Genomic DNA, 6,331 nt, shown 5'->3' on the forward strand with positions numbered 1-6,331 from the left:
TAGCTGTGTTTGGTTAGCTTGTCATCCTATGTTTGGTTGGCCTGTGTTTGGTAGCTGGATTTGGTAACTGTTTGGTTAGCCTGTGTTTGGTAGCTGGGTTTGATAGTTGTTTGGTTTGCCTGTGTTTGGTTAGGCTGTGTTTGGTTAGCCTGTTTGGCTAGCCTGTGTTTGGTTAGGCTGTGTTTGGTTATGCTGTGTTTAGTTAGCATCTGATTTTAATTAGTTTGTATTTGGGTAGGTTGTACTTCTTAATCGGTGCTTTGATTAGCCTGTGCTTGGTAACTGTGTCTGGGTAGCCTGTGTTTGGTTAACTTGTAAGCCTGTGTTTGATTAGCCTGTGCTTGGTAACTGTGTCTGGGTAGCCTGTGTTTGGTTAACTTGTAAGCCTGTGTTTGGTTAGCCTGTGTTTGGTAGCTGTGTTTGGTATCTGTGTTTGGTAGCTGTGTTTAGTTAGCCTGTGTTTGGTTAGCCTGTGTTTGATATCTGTGTTTGGTATCTGTGTTTGGTAGCTGTGTTTAGTTAGCCTGTGTTTGGTTAGCCTGTGTTTGGTAGCTGTGTTTAGTTAGCCTGTGTTTGATATCTGTGTTTGATATCTGTGTTTGGTATCTGTGTTTGGTAGCTGTGTTTAGTTAGCCTGTGTTTGGTTAGCCTGTGTTTGATATCTGTGTTTGGTATCTGTGTTTGGTAGCTGTGTTTAGTTAGCCTGTGTTTGGTTAGCCTGTGTTTGGTAGCTGTGTTTAGTTAGTCTGTGTTTGGTTAGCCTGTGTTTGATATCTGTGTTTGATATCTGTGTTTGGTATCTGTGTTTGGTTAGCCTGTGTTTAGTTAGCCTGTGTTTGGTTAGCCTGTGTTTGGTAGCTGTGTTTGGTTTTGAACTGTAATATTTTTCGCTGTGTAGTCAGATGTTGTGATTTTACATCAGTGTTAATTATTAATAATGCATATATTTGCATGTGATTATGTGCTGAGGGGAAGTGATGCTTTATTAGAACACAGGGTTCTGTATCGGTTCTGCCCTTCATAAATATATGAATGAGTTCAGTAGCTGAGCACTGCTGCTGCTATTTATATCTTTTAGGGCACAGAGAGAGAGATAGAGAGAGAGAGAGAGAGAGAGAGAGAGAGAGAGAAAGGGAGGGGGAGAAGGAGGGAGCGAGCGAGTGAGGCCGAGTTTGTGATGCAGAATCACACGAGACTCTCCTTTTATCATTTTTCTTCTGCTTTTTAGTGTGTGTGAGAGAAAGTGTATTGGTTGGTCCGTGTTTGGTTAGTATAGGTTTTATTCAGGCGTGTTTGGTGACCCTGTGCTTGGTTAGCCTGTGTTTGTTGACCCTGTGCTTGGGTATTCTGTGTTTGGTGACCCTGTGTTTGGGTATTCTGTGTTTGGTGACCCTGTGTTTGGGTATTCTGTGTTTGGTGACCCTGTGTTGGGCATCCTGTGTTTGGTGACCCTGTGTTTGGTTTGCCTGTGTTGGGTCAGCCTTTGTTCGGTCAGCCTTTGTTCGGTCATCCTGTGTTTGGTGACCCTGTGTTTGGTTTGCCTGTGTTTGGTGACCCTGTGTTTGGTCAGCCTTTGCTTGGTAACCCTGTGTTTGGGTATTCTGTGTTTGGTGACACTATGTTTGGTCAGCCTGTGTTTGGTTTGCTTGGTTAACCTGTGTTTAGTTACTCTGTGTTTGGTTACCCTGTGCTTGGTGACCCTGTGCTAGGTGACCCTGTGCTTGGTCAGCCTGTGTTTGGTTTGCCTGTGTTTGGTTACCCTGTGCTTGGTCAGCCTGTGTTAAGTTACTTTGTGTTTGGTTAGCCTGTGCTTGGTCAGCCTGTGTTTAGTTACTCTGTGTTTGGTGACCCTGTGTTTGGTCAGCCTGTGTTTGGTTTGCCTGTGTTTGGTGACCCTGTGTTTGGTTATCCTGTGTTGGGCGTCCTGTGTTTGGTTACCCTGTGTTTGCTTGGTCAGCCTGTGTTTAGTTACTCTGTGCTTGGTTACCCTGTGCTTGGTCAGCCTGTGTTAGTTACTCTGTGCTTAGTTACCATGTGCTTGGTCAGCCTGTGTTTAGTTACTCTGTGCTTGGTTACCCTGTGCTTGGTCAGCCTGCGTTTAGTTACTCTGTGCTTGGTTACCCTGTGCTTGGTCAGCCTGTGTTTAGTTACTCTGTGCTTGGTTACCCTGTGCTTGGTCAGCCTGTGTTTAGTTACTTTGTGTTTGGTTACCCTGTGCTTGGTCAGCCTGTGTTTGGTTGTTCACTAATGCTTATATGGGTGGCACACCATGTACAAAAACATGTGTGTGTGTGTGTGTGTGTGTGTGTGTGTGTGTGTGTGTGTCCACGTTCCAGAGCAGGTTAGAGGCCGGCGCTGTGCCCAGCGTCCACAGATCCAACCTGACAGCTCCAGCAGAGAGCCCTACCCCCCCCCCCCCCACTCTCTCTCACTCTCTCTCACTCTCAATCTTTCTCTCTGTTTCTTCCCTTATTTCTCTTTCTTCCTCTTCCATCCCTCTCTCTTTATCTCACTCTTCTTCATCTTTCTCTCTTTCCCACCTCTGACTTATCTATCTCTGTTTCTCTCTATCTCAAAACAAATCAATAAATCAATAAAGTATGAGTGTGGTGTAGTGTGGAAAGGGATGGGTTTGAGTATGGAAATGTTATGCGTATTAGTATGAGTATGGTATGAGTATGGCAATGATATATTTTATCAGTATTGATATGGATATGGTATTAATATTAGTATTAGTATTAGTATGGTATGAGTATGATATGGTATGAGTAAGGATATGGTATGATATTAGTATGAGTATCGTTTGGTATGAGTATGATATGGTATGATATTAGTATGAGTATAGTATGATATGGTTTTGTTATGGGTATGGTATAAGTATTAGTACTAGTATTGGTATAGTATGGGTATGGATATGGTATTAGTACTAGTATTGGTATGGTATGGATATGGTATTAGTATTAGTACTACTATTGGTATGGTATGTGTAAGGTATGGTATGATATTAGTATGAGTATGGTATGATATGGTTTTGTTATGGGTATGTGTATGGTAAAAGTATTAGTACTAGTATTGGTATGGTATGGTATGGGTATGGATATGGTAAAAGTATTAGTACTAGTATTGGTATGGTATGGGTATGGTATTAGTATTAGTACTAGTATTGGTATGAGTATGGTATGAGTATGGATATGGTAAAAGTATTAGTACTAGTATTGGTATGGTATGGGTATGGTATTAGTATTAGTACTAGTATTGGTATGAGTATGGTATGAGTATGATATGGTATGATATTAGTATGAGTATGGTATGATATGGTTTTGTTATGGGTATGGTATAAGTATTAGTATGGTATGGCCTTGTTATTAGTAGGCGTATGGGTATGAGTATGAGTATTGATATGGAGACGGTACGGTATGTTATGGTACGGTATGGTACTGTATGGTACGGTATGGTACAGTATGGTATGAGTACAGTACGATATGGTACAGTACAATATGATATGGTACGGTATGTTATGGTACGGTATGGTACAGTATGGTATGAGTACAGTACGATATGGTACAGTACAATATGATATGGTACGGTATGTTATGGTACGGTATGGTACAGTATGGTATGAGTACAGTACGATATGGTACAGTACAATATGGTATGGTACGGTATGTTATGGTACGGTAAGGTACCGTACGGTACGGTATGGTACAGTATGGTATGAGTACAGTATGGTATGAGTACAGTAGAATATGGTATGAGTACGGTATGGTACGGTATGATATGAGTATGGTACGGTATGTTATGGTACAGTACGGTAAGGAATGGTATGGTATGAGTATGGTAAGGTATGGTATAGTACGGTATGAGTATGGTATGGTATGAATACAGTACGGTATGGTACAGTACAGTATGGTATGAGTACGGTATGGTACGGTATGATATGAGTATGGTACGGTATGTTATGAGTATGGTACGGTATGTTATGGTACAGTACGGTAAGGAATGGTATGGTATGAGTATGGTACGGTCTGTATGTTAAGGTACTGTATGGTACAGATCTCACTATGTATCTCAATCAACTAAAGGGAGAGAGCCAGAAGGTAGCATAGACATGAAGGCACCCTAAAACACTGTCTACAAACCTGAGTGAGATTATATATATATATATATGTAAGGAACCTCTCTTTTTCTCTATTTTACTCTTTCTTTCTCTCTCTCTCTCTCTCTCTCTCTCTCTCTCTCTCTCTCTCTCTCTGCGGGTGGTGTTGTGTAACCCGGTTGGGTTCAGTGAGGCTCTGGCTCTAATTAACGGCGCTGCTCGTTATGCTCCGGCGTGCAGGAATTAGCTGCTGTATAAAACCAGTGGGAGCTCGTTCTCTCCCCCCAACTCTGAGCGTAAATCACTGGCTCTTTATTAATCTGACTAATCGGCCAATCAGATTAAATAGCCTTCGCATAAACCTTTAAACCCCTAAACCCCCTAAACCCAGGAGAGATATGGAAGCACAGCCTAAATTCTGTCAGGAGATGCTCTAATGCTACGTCATGTTACTTTGACCAATCACCAGCTTCCACATATTTTACTACAAATAAAACACTACTATAAATGTACTATAAATAGGGTTTCAAATCAAACTGTTAAGAATGTGTCTACATTACATTAAACCTGTTTAGAAATTAAATGAATGATTGGCTGTGTTCACACTGAGCTAAATAATCCTTTAAAGATCTGACTAATAGTCTGACCGAAATTGAAAAAAAAAAAACCATGATAATCATATTAGATAGACATAATCAACTAATTCACTTATCAGTCTGCATTGTTCTGTTTACACTCAGACTAATAATGCTGTAATAATTCAGCTAATTATCAGAGTTAAAAAACCTTCATATAAACTCCAGGTGGTGGAGGAGTCTCCTAGCAGAACTAATATTCTTTTTTTTTTCTTTTTTTTCTTTTTTTTTGTAAATGCATCTACTACACTAAAGTTCACCAAATTCGGTTTAACGAGACATGAGTTTAATCTGTTTAATCTGCATGTGGATTTACGATATTATAAATGATGAAATGTGTTCACATTTCAGTGCAATTAAAATTAATTCAGTTTTAAAAACGGTTTGCGAGGGTTTGGCTATCTCTGCTTGTGCACTCTCTAATAAAACTATTTATGATTTAATTAAGTGTGCATTCATGCATCACTCCACAGATGGACTGAAGCCAGTACTCACTCACTGTGTCAGTGTATAGTGTGTGTGTGTGTGTGTGTGTGTGTAGTAATTTGGCAGGAGGTTCAGCAAGCTCAACCCATTTACTATGGGAGCTGCTTACGTCACCACGGGTTTCCCAGCGTCGCCAGTAGGAGTGTGTGTGTGTGTGTGTGTTTGTGTGTGTGTGTGTGTGTGTGTGTGTTTGTAGGGGTGTGTGTGTGTGTGTGTGTGTAGGGGTGTGATGGGGGTGGGTAGGCTACCTAAATCTGTCCTAGCAACTAGCATACCAAATCTCTTAGGACACACACACACACACACACACACATTTGATGGTCCTATTGTTTTCTGTGTTCATTTATTTGATTCATTCATTTACTTGATTCGTTTGAATCATTTTATGACTATGATGATTCTATACCCCCATAAACGTGCTCACGTGTGTGTGCGTGTGTATAATTTGGGTATATAATGTGTTTATATAATATGTGTGTGTATAATGTGTCTGGGTGTATAATGTGTTTATATAATGTGTGTATATAGTGTATAATGTAGGAGAACATAGAATTTAATGTGTGTGTGTGTGTGAATATACAATGTGTGTATATAAATTCTGTGTGTGTATATATAATGTGTTTATGTATATAATGTGTGTGTATAAACATATAATGTGTGTACATAACGTGTGTGTGTGTTTGTGCTGGTTTTCATCTCAAAAAGGATCATTGAACACGAATCTGGGGGTTAAACGAACGTCCCTTTCTCCCGCGTCCTGATTGGCTGAGGCCAACCCACGTCATCGCAGCGCAAACCGAACGGACGATTCTATTTCGTGAGCGAATCGGAATCAGAATCGGGATCAGAAAGACGATTCGAATCGCGGCGAATCTCTGCTCTGTTCCTGTAAGAGGGATGCGATAGGCGCAAACGAATCAGTGAATCACTGAATCCTTTTTTGTCATTAATCCGATTTTAAATCCGGTTTAATTATCATATATGAAGCACATCGACCCTCATTTTTAACAGGATAGCGTGAGAGATTTTGTTAATATGAGAATTCGCTTTAATCCGATCAGCGCCGAGCAGAAGAGCGGCGGTGATTCAAAAGAATCGTTTGAGAAGACTCGTT

This window comes from Astyanax mexicanus, chromosome 4 (assembly GCF_023375975.1).
Source record: "Astyanax mexicanus isolate ESR-SI-001 chromosome 4, AstMex3_surface, whole genome shotgun sequence".
Classification (NCBI taxonomy): Eukaryota; Metazoa; Chordata; class Actinopteri; order Characiformes; family Acestrorhamphidae; genus Astyanax; species Astyanax mexicanus.